General features: G+C 37.0%; 1 protein-coding gene across 2 annotated transcripts in view; it reads left to right on the plus strand.

Annotated features, from left to right (window-relative positions):
• Positions 1-1713: 1713 nt before the first annotated feature.
• LOC134529505 (juvenile hormone epoxide hydrolase 1-like) overlaps positions 1714-17217 on the plus strand; it is a 33291-nt gene continuing 17787 nt past the window's right edge. The window contains exon 1 of one of the 2 annotated variants that reach the window (XM_063363664.1): positions 1714-1846. The gene's annotated coding sequence lies outside the window, so the exon portion shown is untranslated. The remainder of the gene's footprint in view (positions 1847-17217) is intronic. The other variant, XM_063363672.1, reaches the window with a different exon arrangement.

The raw sequence follows: 17217 nt of genomic DNA on the forward strand, positions 1-17217 counted from the left end.
TGTCGTGTTATAGTAACTACAGTGTTAACAAATGAGTTATTGAGGGCCATTTACCTTAAAGAGCATTTATTAAAAATTTTGTGGAGTTTAGTTTATTTGTTACTTCACAGTATCGAGATTTTTTTTTTTTTTTTTTAATTTTTATATATACCTCTGCGCTAGTCGGGAGTCGACGTCCCTTCTTGTGCGAGACCAAAATGGCGGGGTCTTTATAGTTGCCTTAACCATTGCACTGTATGTTCTTCTGAGTATGTGTAACTGCGCGACGTTCGCTTTTTAATTTTCGATGTGTAACACCTTAGCTCTCGGTGTACGGCAATTGGTAGGAGTCATTTCGTGAATGGAATGAAAATGTGTGACCACGGTGCTGTCATCTGTGACGGATGGCGCCAAAACAAAGTTCACAAAGTCAAAGGGAAACTTTATAGTACTAACTGTTTGATACATTTGATTAAAATGGGCAGTATTTTATTAAAATTCCTTTTCTAAAATCAGATCCAAAGCCAGGGTCTAATATGATTTTAAAGTCTTTTTTTCGCTTTTATCGGAGCAGTTTCAATATAGTTTGAAATCGAATGATTCGATAGTTGATGTAACTGCTCCGGCAGTGAATTCTAGCGGCGGGTGCGGGAACGTGTGATTCGAGTGCAGAAATATAGTTAGAAACACAATTTGCGTATATTTATCACACTAAACTTTATTTCAAAGAATTTACGTGTTCGAGTTTGGTATAATAAGTGTTTTTGAATTTTGAGAACACATGGATTTGCTTGTTATCCGAAATTAGATGTTGCCCATCACTGGCGAATACTGAAAGACTAACTCACAATTCTTTTCCCCAAAATCTACTGCTCAATGTTGGAACTATGTAAATTAATTACAGTGTAAACTATAGGTCGTTTGATAAGCTCTTACACCACGCGGTTATGCACAGATGCCCACGGCGACAAGACCTCTTCGATTAATACTTGCAAAAGACTGTCACCGCTGCGAAGTACCAACCTTGATCAACTTTGAACGGACTATTTGCTTCATGGCTTACGCAGTTGGCACGTTGTAGTGGTGGATTGCAGGCAGAGGTGGGTTACACAGGCGGGATGTTTAGCTCAGCGCTGTGAGTCTATGCTCTAAAGAAAAAAATCTAGCAATATCATCGTCAGCGCATGGATAAAAAAAAAATACTAAACCCCAGCTTTTGGAACCTTATTCTGGACAGCGAATTTGTTTAAGATACTGCCCATATTGTTAAATTTCATTACCCAGTTAATGCAACGACGTTTCCCTGTGGCTGTGTGAACTGTGGTAGGTGTTATTTCCGCACCTGCCGCTAGAATTCGTTGCCGGAGCAGCTACATTGAATATATAATCATTCGATTTACAGAGAAAAATTTTTAACTACTTAATGAAACGACTCTGATAACAGCGAAAAAGACTAAACGCTGGCTTGGACACGATTTTCTAAAATCCTTTTTTTTTTTTAATACTGCCCATCTTGTTAAAATTCATAAAACAGAATTACAGATGGCAGCACCGTGGCTACACATTCTTGCGTCGCATAACGAAATGCCTCCTACCAAATGCCGTATACCGAGAGCTAAGATAGAAAAGTGACAGCTTGTACAGCGAGTGGACCTGGCCGTGCCGAGCCGAGGCGAGCCGAGCCGAGCCGAGTCGACGGGACGACGCTTCGTCACCGTGACACTCCACGCCGGTATCAGCGCTGTTCGAAGGCCGAAGCCGGTTACATAAATACGCGGCTCACCTCGAACACGCACGGCTGTATCAACGTCGGCCGGCTTGACTGCTGCGCCAGAGAACCCTTTCATTCGTCTCGCCGGGTCTACAGGTAAGTGTGCTTGTGAGGCGGACTGATAAGTGTGACACTCGCTGGTGTTCCTAACTGGCGTGCTGGCTTCTCATCGTACATGGGAAAACTAAGAGATTTCAGTGATAACCATTAAATTGTATGGCGAAGAAAAGGAAAGATTGGGGTGTATTTCAAGTCCGTTGAGTGCTGTCTAAAGTCTATAAACGGGATTTTCATTCTTAAATGTACTCTAAAAAAACACAATTTATTTTTAGCTATTTTCATTTTTTAAAATAAAATAAAATTAAAACAGTTCTACCAATCCGATCTCAAACTTTTCTTAAATGCTTTTCCGTGACAGACACTATTCGTTTAGGTATGTAACCTTTTTGTCCGCTGTTTGTTTACTTTCAAATTCTTTCCTTTTTCTGGTGGGAATTATAGATTTGCGTATGTCCCTGTACACTGGGAAATACCACACGCACTGGAAAACAGCTGGCACACGGCACACACATGATATAGTTGTCGGAAGTGTATCTTTTTTTTTACTGTGCTGTGCGCCGATTTCTGTAATCAGCATATTAGACGTAAATTACATAAAGTTAGAAAAGTTTGTTTGGATATGTGCATTAAAAAGAGCCACACTTATTCGAAAAAGTATTTGCGAGGAATGGCTCTGTAAGTAATCGTTTCTAAACATTAGGAAATTAAACTGCGAAATTAAATGCTTTGGACATATGTAAACAATGGCTTCTAAAAAGTAAAGCCGACAAATTATAAACATGTTAAACTGAAAATTTCGACTGAAGTTAGTGAGGAAAAAATAATTTCGAATGTTTCGAACTCCTATGTTTGCGTGCTGTCGCAAATGTAGTCTAGGCTTTAAAAGGACTGTAGGATGCGTGAAAAGATGACCATAGAGCATAATGAATCAGTCCGAAAATCTTCAACAATGGCTACTAACTGTATTTTCCAGACAAGGTCACGTTAAAAATTTAGTGAATGGGCTCCGGTGAACCGAAGACCTTATGCGCATGCCAACACTATTCCCGAGAGAACTCCTTTTCATTCTCCTATTTTTTTAGTAACAAAATAGTAAAACATGTTAACAATGCAATAGTTTTTTTTTCTTCTGGCATAGGATGCATGTGATACTAAAATCAACAAGAAGCCAGGTCCTAAATAAATAGAAAAAGCACATGTAGGTACTTAAAGTGCTAGAAAAATATATCCTATTGTATAGTTTCATTTACTTGATTGTGTGAATCATTTGACGGTTAGAAACAATTTTTATAAACTATTATGAAATAAATAATCAAATGTCAAATAGGAAAATACTTGTGTCATTTGAAATTAATAATAAAAATATAACAATTTGTTGTGATGCGTAAAATGACAATATCTAGCCACGTGTTGGTTGAACTGGTAACCTTCACAACGTCTCTATTAAAAGAAAGATACCTTCTGCACGAAAACAATAAATTGGCTTACCACCTTGACTGTACTAGAGCTGCGCTGGTATCAACAATACAATATTTCCGTCATTAGTCCCTGTGTCGGTGTGCATCGTTGCCAGATATAGGTTATAGATTACAAACTTTTAAAACACAATTTTGTAATGTTTCAGAATAATTACCTACTTTGTAAGGTATGAAACATTTTTGAGAATCATCTGAAACATTGTATGCTGTATAGGAAAATTTGAAGTGGAAATTTTTGGGGGAAAAAAAGATTTTCTTGTATTTCATAACGAGCATAATGTGATGATAATAATTTTTACTTCTAAAGAGACGGAAACATCATGTATAATAACTTCTTGATGTGTAAACGTCTTACCTCTCGGTATATGGCATTTCGGTAGGCGTAGGTAATTTCGTAAAAATGCAACGGAAGTCGACGAACGTAAATGTGTCACAAAGATGGCGTACCCACGTGTAACACATCATAAACCCGTATATAGACACTTTCGTAAACCTTGGGGGACATACCAACCAAACGTATTGGTGTGCCAAATGAAACTTTATGACAGTGAAACTACCTTGAAATATATTTGGTAAGCTCAAATAATCATTGTAAAAAGTATTCATAAGTTTTAAAATACCTAAGAAATTTGGCATTACAATGATTATAATACATATTCTCCTTAAGTATAACCAAGAGGCTTAGTAGCACAGAGATAGAGCTCGTGAATTTTTACCTCAAGGGACGTAGTTGAAATCCGATTATAATTTTTTTAAACTTTTTAATCATATTATAATATAATATTATTGTATAATAATGATGTTTCGCCAGCTCAAAATGTTAAAAAAAAATTGTAGGAAGTATTTGCATGCTGATTACAGTTGTTTAAGCAAAAACACATACTTAGTGTTATAATATGCGTTTTAAAATGTTTCAGGTTAATATTTTAGTAATGCCATATAAGTATATTATCTAACGTGTGCGGAAACTTTATAGTATTAACTGTTTAGTGAATTTTAACAAGATGGGCAGCATTTTAATAAAATTCCTTGTCGAAAATCCGGCTCTAAGCAGAGGTTTTATCGGAGCCGGATCTAATAGTTTAAAATGTCCGGTTGTTTCGTGCTGCTAATTGCTATCTGCGGTTGATAGTGGCAAGTAACATTTACGATTCAGGCAGGGAATTCTAGCGGCGGGCGCATAAAGTATGTCTGTGATTCACATCCAGAATTTTTTTGTAATTTAAAAGGGAATATATTATTTATCGGTTTATTTATCTCGCTTGGCATTATTTTTAAGAATTCTACGTTAAATTTCGGGTCGGAGTTTCGTATTTTAAGTTTATTTGCAACATGAACAACATGAGAACACATGAATTTGCTCATTACCAAGGTTAGCTGTTTACGCATCACTGACGAGTACTGAAAGACACGCTTACCTGTTTGAAGTTACACTTCTTTAGGCACGTTATGAAAAAAAAAATTATAAGAGTGAATTTTTTACGATTCGCGCCCAACATGCAACGAAATTTTCACAGGATGAAAAAAGGCTATATACAATATAGTTATATACACACTCACTCCATGCGTGTTTAATCAAGCACTCTGAATATATATTGAGTATTTGCGCTTTGCATTATGGGAATGTAGTTATGGAACCAAGAACTTCAATGTTAGTTTGAATTCAGCAAAATGAAAAAATATTACAAACTTTGTTTGGTTAGACTTTACTGTAATGTTACGAACGCAGACAGGACCGCGACACGCGCCAGGTTCGGAGCTGGCTGGCGGCCCTGCCAGGCCACTGGCGTCATGCGCTATGTCACGTGGCGTTCACTGACGTAAGGCATGCCACGCGCGCCTGGCCGGATTACAGGGGTCATCGCTTCTCCCTCCCTTCTCCGCTCCTCGCGCATCCTTATTCATCGCTGAGTGGTCTTGGGAATTCCGCGGGTCGCCGCGTGAAGTGGCGTGAACAAGCGACGCTATTCTCGACGTTTTGGGCGTAGGGTCGGTCTGGGATGACGCGACTCGTCACGGCCGATCTCGTCGGTTCCAGAAGGATCGCCTCAATACCTTAAGCAGCGACGCCGGCCTCCGCGAGATTGCCGCGTGAGTGAGTTCCGAGCAAGTTCCGAGCGAGTCCCGCGACAGAGTCCCAAGACGAGTGTCGCGGGAGTGCCGCGACAGTTCCGAGAGTTCCGAGAGTTCGGAAAGCTGCCGCGAGTGAAGGGAAGTGCGACATCGGCGAAGAGGGTTTGAGACCTCCTCTGAGAGTGGCGCGACGCGGAGCGACGGGATCGAGAGAGTGCGACTGAGTGGCGCGAGACTCTGTGTGTGAACAGGTGCGAGGTAAGGGGCGAACAACTGTTCAGCCTAGCTCCAGTGAGGAGTGTGAACTTCGGAACTTGACAAACATTGAATGATGTTGAGTGTAACATCAATATTGTATATGTATCTATGCTCTCTTGTCATCTATGGTCCAATGCTGATGTTCTTTTTTTTAATGTTAGAATGTCTGTACTGAGAAGTGCCCGGTGTGACAGTATTAAATTAGGTGGAAAACCATTCGTAAATTTGATGACTGATATCCTGGAGTATAATTAACAGTGGTAGCATAGCGTGGTTACTGCGGCTTCAATGCATTATGTTATCGCGAGAGAAATACTGTATAGTTCCATTTGCAGGAGAAAATTTTTCTGCTTGGGAATTTAGGGTCAAGAGTATATTGAGAGAAAATGGCGTGGCGAAGGCAATTGAAGATGATCGGTTTGCAGCGGATGACAAAAATCAAGCAGCCGAGGCTCGGGCACAAGCTATTTTGATAGCAGCTGTTGCGGATAGCCACTTAGAATATTTACGCAATGAAAACTCCACATTCGCCATGTTTAAAAACTTGGAGGACAATTTCAAGAAAAAAGGAGTGCGAAGTAAACTTTTCTTGCGCCGACAATTGAATACAATGAAATATAATGAACGAAATTCGCTCATGGAACATTTCGTACAAATGGAAGAAGTTTACTCCAAATTGAAAGACGCTGGTAGTGTACTGTCGGAAGAAGAAAAAGTAAACTATATTTTACTCTCAATGCCTAAATCCTATACAAGTATAGTCACTGCATTAGAGGTTATGGAAAACCTAACCATGAACTTGGTCAAGGATCGCCTCCTAGGGGAGGAGGAGAAACGGAAGAAAAGTGGAGGTGAAGAGAATGAAACTGGAGGTTATGCCTTTTTCTGCTATTCATGTGGAAAAAAGGGCCATAAACAATACCAGTGTCGTGTGAAGTTACGAGGATCAAGTTACAGAAGTCCAGATGCAGTACAACCGACAGAGGGGTCATCCCGAGGAGCGAAGCAAACAACAGGCAGAAATTACAGCAGCAACTACAGCTTCGGAAGAGCAACAAGTAAAGGCAGGTTCTCTGGCGCAAGAAGAGGTGGGCCAGCTAGATCATACATCGCAGAAGAAGATAGTGATTCAAGTCGAGTGGTGTTTTTGGCAGATGAGTTTAGAAATGAAAGTGAAAAAAAGGAAGGTAGTAAAATTGTTTTTTGTGTTGATTCGGGAAGTTCAGTTCATATTGTGGGAGAGAAAGGGTTTTTTTCAGATTACATAGAGCTAAGTGCACCAAGACGAATATGTGCTGCTAAAAATGGAGTCGAATTGGAAGCTGTTGGTATTGGGAATGTAAAGGTATGTGGTTACAACTATAATAATGATCCAATTTATTGTACTATCACAAATGTGTATCATGTCCCTGAGGTCAGAAAAAACTTGCTGTCAGTTTCAAAATTGGAAGGAAAAGGTATGAAAGTGTTATTTGATAAGGGCTGTGTAAGGATTTTTTTGAACAACAAGTTGATCTTGTTTGGTTGTAAGCAAGGCTCACTATATACAGTTGAGATGATATTGGATGGTCCAGAGACAAACTATTCATGTACTCAAAAGGGGAATGTCAATGAAAATGAATCGGTTAATTTATGGCATAGACGCCTTGGGCACTTAGGATATTCAAATTTGAAACTGTTGTGGAAACATAATTTGGTTGATGGTTTAAATGATATAGCAAATGTAGATAGTTTCAACGCAATGTGTGAACCTTGTATCTTAGGGAAAATGTCTAAACTACCTTATAAAGGAAAATATGATAGGGCAGTCAAACCATTAGAAATAATCCATACTGATGTGTGTGGTCCTATTAGCCCAACATCTTGGGATGGATGTAATTACTTTGTTACATTCATTGATGATTACACACATTTTGTTGTAATTTACTTGATAAAAAATAAGAGTGAGGTACTGGAAAAATTCAAAGATTTTTTCTATTATGCAACCAAACATTTTGGTGCAGATATCTTGAAATTGATATCTGACAATGGAGGAGAATATGCTAATCAAGAATTTAAAAGGTTTTGTAGTAGTAAGGGTATTAGGATGGTGTTCACTGTACCCTACAATCCCCAATTAAACGGAGTGGCAGAGAGGTTCAATAGAACCTTAGTTGACAAAGCAAGAACTTGCTTGGTTGAATCTACTTTGCCTAAAGATATGTGGGGAGAAGCGATTTATTTTGCAGCTCATGCCACAAATAGAAGTCCAACCTCAGTTCATAGCAAAACACCTTTTGAATTGTGGGAAGGTAAAAAACCTAACTTAAGTAAACTCAGGGTATTTGGTAGTAGTGCATTTAATCACATTCCAAAAGAAACACGATCAAAATTAGACCCTAAAGCACAGAAGTTAGTAATGGTTGGCTATGGCCAAAGAGGTTACCGCCTGTGGGATAAAGAGCAGAGGAAAATAACAATTGGAAGGAATGTGATATTTGATGAGAGTATACCTAACTTAGTACCAGAGACTAAAAAAACACAATCAGAAATTCATGAATTACCTAACAGGGACTGGACACATGTAGATAACGGCGTAGGTATGGATGTAAATAAAGAGGTTCAACAGAGTGAGGAACATACAGGTATGGACAAATCGAATGCAAGAGGTTTAGGAAAAAGGGCAGTAGTTAGACCCAAACGATTTGATAATTATGTAGAATATTTTTCAGACAGTGAGGATGAAATTTTGTTTGCTATGTGTACTTCATATCAGGATAACATACCGTTGAGGTATGAGGATGTAGGTAACATGGAGAATAGTGATCAGTGGTATAATGCAATAAAAGAAGAAATCAGTGTATTAGAAGATAATCAGACTTGGGAAGTAGTTCAAAAACCTGAGGGAATTAAACCTATTGATACTAAGTGGATTTTTTCAAAAAAGATATTTGGTGATTCATGTCTGTACAAGGCTCGTTTAGTAGCAAGGGGGTTCCAACAAGAAGGCTTATTAGAGGATAGTTATTCACCAGTGTTGAAATTACAAACTCTGAGGATATTGTTGTCAATTGCAGTTCAACGTGATTATCACATACATCAAATGGATGTAAGAGCAGCCTTTTTGTATGGTGAAATAAAGGAGGAAGTGTATTTAGAACCTCCGGTAGGAATAGAAGTAAACCAGAATTGTGTTCTCAGACTTAAGAAATCTATGTATGGTCTTAGGAGGTCTCCCAAGTGCTGGTATGAGAGATTTTCAAAGTTTGTTACAGATCACGGGTTTAAACGTTCTGAAAATGACTATTGCTTATATGTGAATGTAGATGTTTACATTCTTTTGTATGTTGATGACATATTAATTCTAAGTAATACGATGGAAAAAATAACGTGGGTTAAGAAAATTTTGAGCTCAGAGTTTAAAATGAAAGACATGGGTTGTGAAAATTTGAGATATTTAGGTATTAATATTTGTAAAGAGAGAGATGGTTTGGTACTTGACCAGAGGGACTATTTAAAGAATGTATTAAAATTGTTCGGAATGTATGAAAGCAGGTCGGTGCAGACACCCATGGAGGTTAATTGTAAATTGTCAGAATCTGAAATGATTGATATGAGGCAAGAAGCCAAGTGCAGGTCATGTATTGGTTCTCTGATGTTTGCCTCAGTTGGGTCTAGACCTGATATAACAGCTGCAGTGTCTTACCTAGGACGTTTTCAATCAAAACCCAGTGAACTATTGTGGAACAGCCTGAAACGGGTGCTAAGGTACCTTAAGGGCACACTTCATTATAAATTGCGTTACAATAAAACTGAAAAAAAATTACCCTTTAGTAGGGTATGCTGATGCTGACTTTGCGAGGGAACAAGACAGAAAATCAATTTCAGGATATGTTTTTAAGGTTTATAATAATACAGTAGTGTGGCGTTCAAGGAAACAGTCAACAGTTGCCTTGAGCACTACTGAAGCTGAGTTTGTAGCACTATGTGAATCTGTGATGGAAGGGTGTTGGATTAAAAAGATACTAAATGAAATAAATATTAAGTGTGATACTATGATAGTGTATGAAGACAACATTAGTACCATAAAAGCAGTGAGCAGGTGGGATCAAAAACGTCTGAAACACATAGACGTAAAAATTAATTTTGTAAAACACAAAGTTGAAGGAAAAGAGGTGGTGCTTAAATATGTTAACACAAAAGACCAGCTAGCTGACATTTTAACTAAGCCACTAACTGCTGAGGTATTTAGAGTATTGTTGAAGGAGTTAGGATTGTATTAGTCATATGTTATGACATTGTATAAGGTTAATTTTAAAAGAATTGTATCATGAAAATGTCAAGTGGAAAATGTAAGTTCTGTTTTTGTATATACTGTTACATTCGAAGAAAAAAAATAGAAAAAAAAAGAAAAAAACATAATCATTGGGGAGGAGTGTTGAGTGTAACATCAATATTGTATATGTATCTATGGTCCAATGCTGATGTTCTTTTTTTAATGTTAGAATGTCTGTACTGAGAAGTGCCCGGTGTGACAGTATTAAATTAGGTGGAAAACCATTCGTAAATTTGATGACTGATATCCTGGAGTATAATTAACAAATGACTTGAGAATAAACATTTTTAAGTACCAGTGATTTGTGATCGGACATTTATAAGTACAATTATTTATTATTAATATAAATATTGGTAATTAATACAACTGTAATAAATCTTAATTGGGCTATCCCTTAAGAACAAAGTTCTCCCCACGTTGTAAATCGAATCAGTTACAATTCTAACTTAAGATAGGCTTTAGATTTGAAGGTTTGAAAATTGTTTGATATATTCTCGTGTTGAAAAACGATTTATTGCTTCTTAAATAACAGAAACCTAAAAATAATTATAAAAAAATAATTTAATTTTTATCGTAAAAACAAGAAATTTATTTTCTATTTAACTTGTACAACGTATGACCCAAGTGCGCCTGTTTTATATAAAATTACCTGTGCTACCCGTCGTTGACCTTCTAGATGACCATTTCATCGCACAGCGTTCTGATGCACTCAGCTCTGTATATAGCTTTATCACTATGAAAATACTGACACCAACTGTATAATCACCATATAGGGATACGTAAAATTAAATTTTTCTTATTTGCTTAAAATTTTAAACAGAATACCGTTATTCGTGTCCAGTATAACGAAAACTGTAGCTTTGTAGAGTCGCTTCGCCAAACCATTAAGTGTCCCACTCTTGACGCCCCTCCTGTTCTCCACCATCAAACGCCCCAATATTTAAAGTATGGTGAAGAATGGGAAACTATGTGAAAGTATACAAAATATACAGTGTTCAAAAGTATAGAAAAAATATGCAAGTTAATACAAATCATATGTTATAGAATGTGAAAAAATGAAAATGTAGGAGGAAGTTTGGAAACAAGTTACGAAAGCATGCTAATTTAATTTCTATTTATAGCAAGTTTTCTACATTTTAAATAATCCTGATAATAATCCTTAAATTCCACTAATTTGAAACCTTCAGTTAGATATTAAAGCATATTTTAGGATTTTTCTACTACGAATGTTCATCAAATAAACCAAGATTTTTCCATGGTATCAATCAAATAGATTATTTTAAAAACAAAACTTAACATAATTTAACTTCAGAGATAATAGTTGAAAGTTAAGAGCTTTGAACTGTGAATTAAAAAAAAAATGTGGAAAAGTGCCTATGTTTAAGATTCATATATATGTAAAAGTGAAGTGCAAAAGAAAGCAAAAAAGAGCAAAAATAAGCGAAAAGTGCCGAAATTATAAAAAACATGTTAAAGTGTGCAAAAGCATGTTCAAGTATGCAAAATGTGAGAATCGTAAATGTGTGAAAAGTATGATAATGTATGGAAAGGTTGTAGAACATATACATAAGGTAAGAAAATGTATGCGAATATGTGCTACAGCATGCGAAATTATACGAAATAAATTTAATGTATAACTAATTAGGATAAATTATAGAAATGAATTAAGCGCGCAAAAGTATGCGTAAAAGAAAGCGTATTAAAATGAGCACAAGTATGCAAATAATGTGTAAAAAAAAGTGAAAGTAAGCTAATGTACGCCTATGCAGAAGTATGCGAAAGAATTGAAAAGTATAATAAAGTATGCGAAAGTAAGTTACTGTATGAAAAAGTATCTAAAAGTATGGGCGAGTAAGCATTAGTGAGTAAAAGTATTAACATTGTGCGAAAGTGAGCAAAAGTTTGCAAAAGAGAATGGAAAAGTATTCGAAAAAAATAGTTTTACTGTTCGAGAAAGTGGAAGTGGAAGTATGTAAAATACGCCAAAGTACCAAAGCATGTAGAGAATTGAACAAAAGCGTGCAACGATGTGCAAAAGTGCACAAATGTGCATGGAAGTATGCAAAAGTTTGCATATGGGAAATTCTCGGAAAGTATAAAAAAGTATGTTAAATGCATGGAAAATATCATGGAAAAGTATGGGAACGTATGCAAAAGTATAGAAAGGTATTAAATACTACATAAAGAATTTAAAAGTTTTAAACTTTTCAAAAGTATAAAGTTATTTGAAAGTGTGTGAAAGTGTGCAAAATAAGAAAAAGTTAGTGTACAAAGTAAATGTGCAGCAGGCAGCAGTGTTTCTGTAGAACTAGTGTTTTGCAGTGCCGTGGTAGTGTTGTAATTCATTTTAAAGATAAAAGGAAACAATAAAGTACAAATCTGTACTCACAATTGTAACAACAGATGAACGTCAAACTGCCAAGAGCTGCCATTTTTCTTACACTTAGCTTGATTCTTTACAAAAGCATAACTTAGTGGTTTCGCGGTTATTGCTTGACGGACAAAGAGAAATGACACACACTTACTGCTTGTACGTCTAAGACATATTTCCTATGATATTCTATTATAAAACTGATCATACCCCTTTTTTACTCCCTTCGATGTGAAATTTCATAATTATATATAGCCTCTGTATTAATCCAGGAAATGAGCCAACTGTTCTAAAATGTTTAACCAAATCCGATCAGTATTAATGACATGATTGAGCAACAAGTATCCGAACATCCACATTTATAAAAGTTTTAGCTACATAGACTAAAATAACGTTGAAGGTGGAGGTTAATACATGTTTCTGGACTTGTAGTATTGATTTCGGTTGCAAAAAAAATTGACGTGGTGGTGGCGGGATGTATATTTGAGCTCGTGAGCTTTCAAATCACGTGTTCCCTGACACTCGCGTTTTTTTCGCTGCTCCACCGAAGCTCAACGTCATACTGGTAATGATGTTAGTTTATTAAAGATTAATCCATCTTTAATTTTTGTAAATCCTAATGTGTATCGCTGCCACGTCGTAATATAAATGTGCCCATACGTTGCTTAGAAGAATTGTGAGAAATGGTGACACATTATGTCGTAGGTTTCAATGGAAAAAATTTTGCGCTTTTTACAGGACGTCTGTGGTGGATTGTTAATTAGTCGTCAGAGATTGATGTAAAAATCACACTGAATTTATTTTATGTCTTAGCCCTAAAAATTAACTATTCTAAAATGTATACAACCTTTTCTGATATATATTATTCGTTGTATTCTTTACGTATGTGACCGTTTTGAAAGCTTTTTTTTTTGTTTGTATTTTAAATACATAGCTGTCCTTTTGCCATCGGGTTTATCTAAAGACTGCTATACAACGACACGGAACGAGCTATCTACGATAGTACGCATGCGAGCACGGACCTGTTCGGCTCAGCTCGGCATTGCTAAGCTCTTCCGTTTACGTTACTTCGTGAGACGAACAGAAGCCGAGTCTTTAGCTGCGTCGGTAGCCATGGTTTTATGCGTTAAAAATAAATGGTTTCAAGTACAAGAATATACTGTGTTCTATCATTATATCATGGTTTATTTTTATTAAATATGTAAATCTTGACTGTGTTTTACTCTCGGATCTCTAATTTTTTTAAATTATCTTAATTTTTCGTAACTGTGAAGGTCCATTGGTTGAGTTTTTTTTTACAGTTCTGTGCATTACGGAAGCGACAGACGGATAGTGAAACGTAAATATATTATCTTTCAGGGCGTCTTCGCGCGTTATATTTCAATATTAAAATCAAAACTTACATATAAAAGTCAACAGTGTGTTCGTAAACATGAATATCCACTTCCCCCCTTCGCGGTTATGGTGGTAGGTGTATAGCCTTTGGTTTCCCATTGATAATGAGAGATTTTAGTAACATTACCTGTGCCTGGATGGTTAAAATCTATTCTTAATATATTGGTTTATCATGAGGAGTTCGAAAAGTTTTAGAATAGACCCACTAACTGAGTAGTGAAGTGATGGGTGGCAAAGATGCACGAACATAACAGAACGTTTTGGAACTTTCGAGAAACTTCTCGAATTTTCCACGATTTTCTACAAAATTCTAAACTATACATAATAAATGTAAGCGTGGTTTGTCCGCGCGTGCCGCTATAACTCCGCAGCCTCGTTGGGGTTATATGGAATGGCAGCCCTCCATCCTCCATCCGTGAAGAAGGTTTCGTCTTGGAACTGCAGGGGTTGGGTTCGAAGATACGGGTGTCAAAAGAGGGCATCACACCAATGAACTTCTTATGGGAAGTTTGTGTAGCAGCTGAGATTCGAGTGCCGAGGTGGCCGATGCTCGTCAGAATGCTGTAGAAGGTTCCAGAATATTATAGAATGATCGATAATGTTGAAGCATTTTCCAGAATATCATAGAATCTTCCAAACGATTCTAGACCATCGGGGGGACTGCCTGTTCCGGAACGTTATAGAAACCAGAATCGGAAGTTCAAAATATTCTCAAACATTCTCCAAAGTTCCATCATCCTGTTGTGGTGGGAACACGACCCAGCTCAGAACGGTATATATTGGCGCTGGCGAGACGTATGCGTTAGTACGCTTTAGTAAAACTGTTTGGAATTAAACTCATACTTTTCTTACTATGGTAAAATATCAGCTGAGATTGCGCGAGCGAAGCCACGAGGTTATTAGTTAGTTAAGTTAATTATAAAACAAATAATTTCCTTAATAATAAATTACTTTTTTAGGGATGGGTATATCAAGAGAAGAGTAAGCGTGAGGAAATATTGAAAACTGGAGGAGTAGGGCCGAAGAAAATTGCTCGTAACTCTACTCAACGTAACCGGCTTTTAATTGTTGTCGAGGTTAGATGTTATACATCTCTGGCAAGTACTCAATCACATTTTTTCCCTAATATTAAGATATTTAAAATGGCGTTTTCATTTTTTATGTCTTTAAAGTTAATTTTACACGTTTGTACTTTGTATAGTAGACATTTAGCAGAAAGACTCGAAATGACATTGTATTAAACTGACTAATCGGTCAAAAAGCTTAAAATCAAACAATTACATTTCTGTATTGAAACGAAAAATTCCGTCCAGCTGTAAGATACCTGAGTAGATGGCGAGACACTAGGAAAAGTACAGTGAAGTATTAAACATAACTCGTGTGGTATTTTTTCTTTATAATACCAACACACAAAAATCATTATGTACATGAATTATTTCACAAAAAAAAAGGGCTAAACAAAACATTATACGAGTAGTATAGGAATGACGGGCCGGGAGCAGGGTCCAGGGTGAGGATTGAGGAGTGGGATTGTCGGTCCACCATAGTGGATTGTGACGTCACGGCGGCCATATCGGAAAAGTGTAACGGGACATAGCGTAACGGGACAAGTTTGACCTTGACCCCGGCGGCCATTTTGGATCCGCCATCTTGGATTCGCCATTTTGGATGACGTAATTGTGTGTTCTCGAAAATTCCGGCGTTGTGTGTTCCGCCATCTTGGATGATGACGTCACTGTTGCAATTTCCGTTACGGTCGTCATCTTTAACTTTTTTATTTATTATCCGAATTTAATGAAATTTTTTTTAAAAATTATAAAAAAATTCAAATAATAAAATTTTAATAAAATAATTACAAAAAACAAACATGTACGACACGGAGTTCGGAGTCCTCGGTTCGAACCCGGTTAAGGGCAAAAAAAAAATGGCGACCGATCCTTCCCTCACAGTGACTGCTGGCATACTGACTCCCACCACTTTTTTCATAGCATATATATCATCCGGCAGTATGACGTCATATACGCCATCTTGAAATTTGGAAGCCATCTTGAAAATCTTTATTTATTATCCGATTTTAATGAAAAAAATTCCAAAATTCATCAAAAAATTAACGTATTTGAATTCTGTTTGATTATATCGATGTACGTCCTTGGTTCGATCCTTCCTCCATGAAAGCTACCTAGACTGATCTACCACCACCAGTACCAAGGTATATATCATCAACTGGTATGACATCATGTCCGCCATCTTGTCTTCATCCGCTGGAGACCACCATCTTGTTTTCGTCAGCTAGAGTGTGCCGATACCATGTAGTATAATTATTATCTGGTCACTAAACTTGTGTCCTCAACTGTTGACATTGAACATTGACCTTGAACTTTGACCTTGACCTTGAAATTTGACCTTGACCTTGAAATTTGACCTTGACCTTGAAATTTGACTTTGTCCCTGAAATTTGACTTTGTCCTTGTCGACCATCATGGATCCGACATTTTATGTTCAGTACATGCTACCAGAGGATACCACCTGCTGGAGTACGCCATCTTGTGTGTGTACTTGTATTATAGAGTACATTTCCATCTGGATAATTTTATTCTAACCCGCTACAGTGCAGTAATCATTTATTACCGAGGTGCCCCCGCCATCATGAAATTCGACCGCCATCTTGAAATCATGTAATAATGTAGCTAGAAAAGCGGGAAAAAATCCAAATTTCATTAAATAAATCACTGATTAACTTACATATCGATTCGATCCGCTCCAGTCCTTGGTTCGATCCTCGATCGATGCAAAACATTTAATTTTATGGAAAAAAATAATAATTCCAATAAACCATGTTCAACATTCTTAAAGAGACTTTAAATCATATACTACCATCATCCTATCAGACATCAAGACCACCATATTGGAAATTCGTAATTGTAATGCTAGAGATTCGGGAAAAAGTTCAAAAATCATTAAATAAATTTGTAATCTATATACTGATTGATAAGATCGACTAAGGTCCTTGACACGATCCTGGACGAAGCTAAAATAAATTTAATTAAAATACCAGAAAAGTGTAAGGTTCGAGGAATAAAACACCTAAAAGTCTTTTACAAACATAATATTTATTACACAATTTCTATCCTACTACAGAATCACTTGCGAAAGCCAGCAATCTTATAAACATTTAGCCCTGCATAGACGTACAACGACTACTTCTTAGCTCCAAATGGCTCCACATGCTCCAAACGGCCTCCAAATGGCTCCAAAAGCTCCAACAGCCTCCAAATGCTTAACACAGTTCCAAATGGCTCCAAATTCTCCAAACGGCCTCCAAATGCTTGACAGCTCCAAATGTTTCCAGCAGCTCCAAATGCTCCAAATGCTTGACAGCTCCAAATGCTTCAAAAGGCTCCAAATGCTCCAAATGCTCCAAACGGCCTCCAAATGGCTCCAACAGCTCCAACAGCCTCCAAATGCTTGACAGCTCCAAATGTTTCCAGCAGCTCGATATGCTCCAAATTCTTGACAG

This window comes from Bacillus rossius, chromosome 1 (genome assembly GCF_032445375.1).
Source record: "Bacillus rossius redtenbacheri isolate Brsri chromosome 1, Brsri_v3, whole genome shotgun sequence".
Classification (NCBI taxonomy): Eukaryota; Metazoa; Arthropoda; class Insecta; order Phasmatodea; family Bacillidae; genus Bacillus; species Bacillus rossius.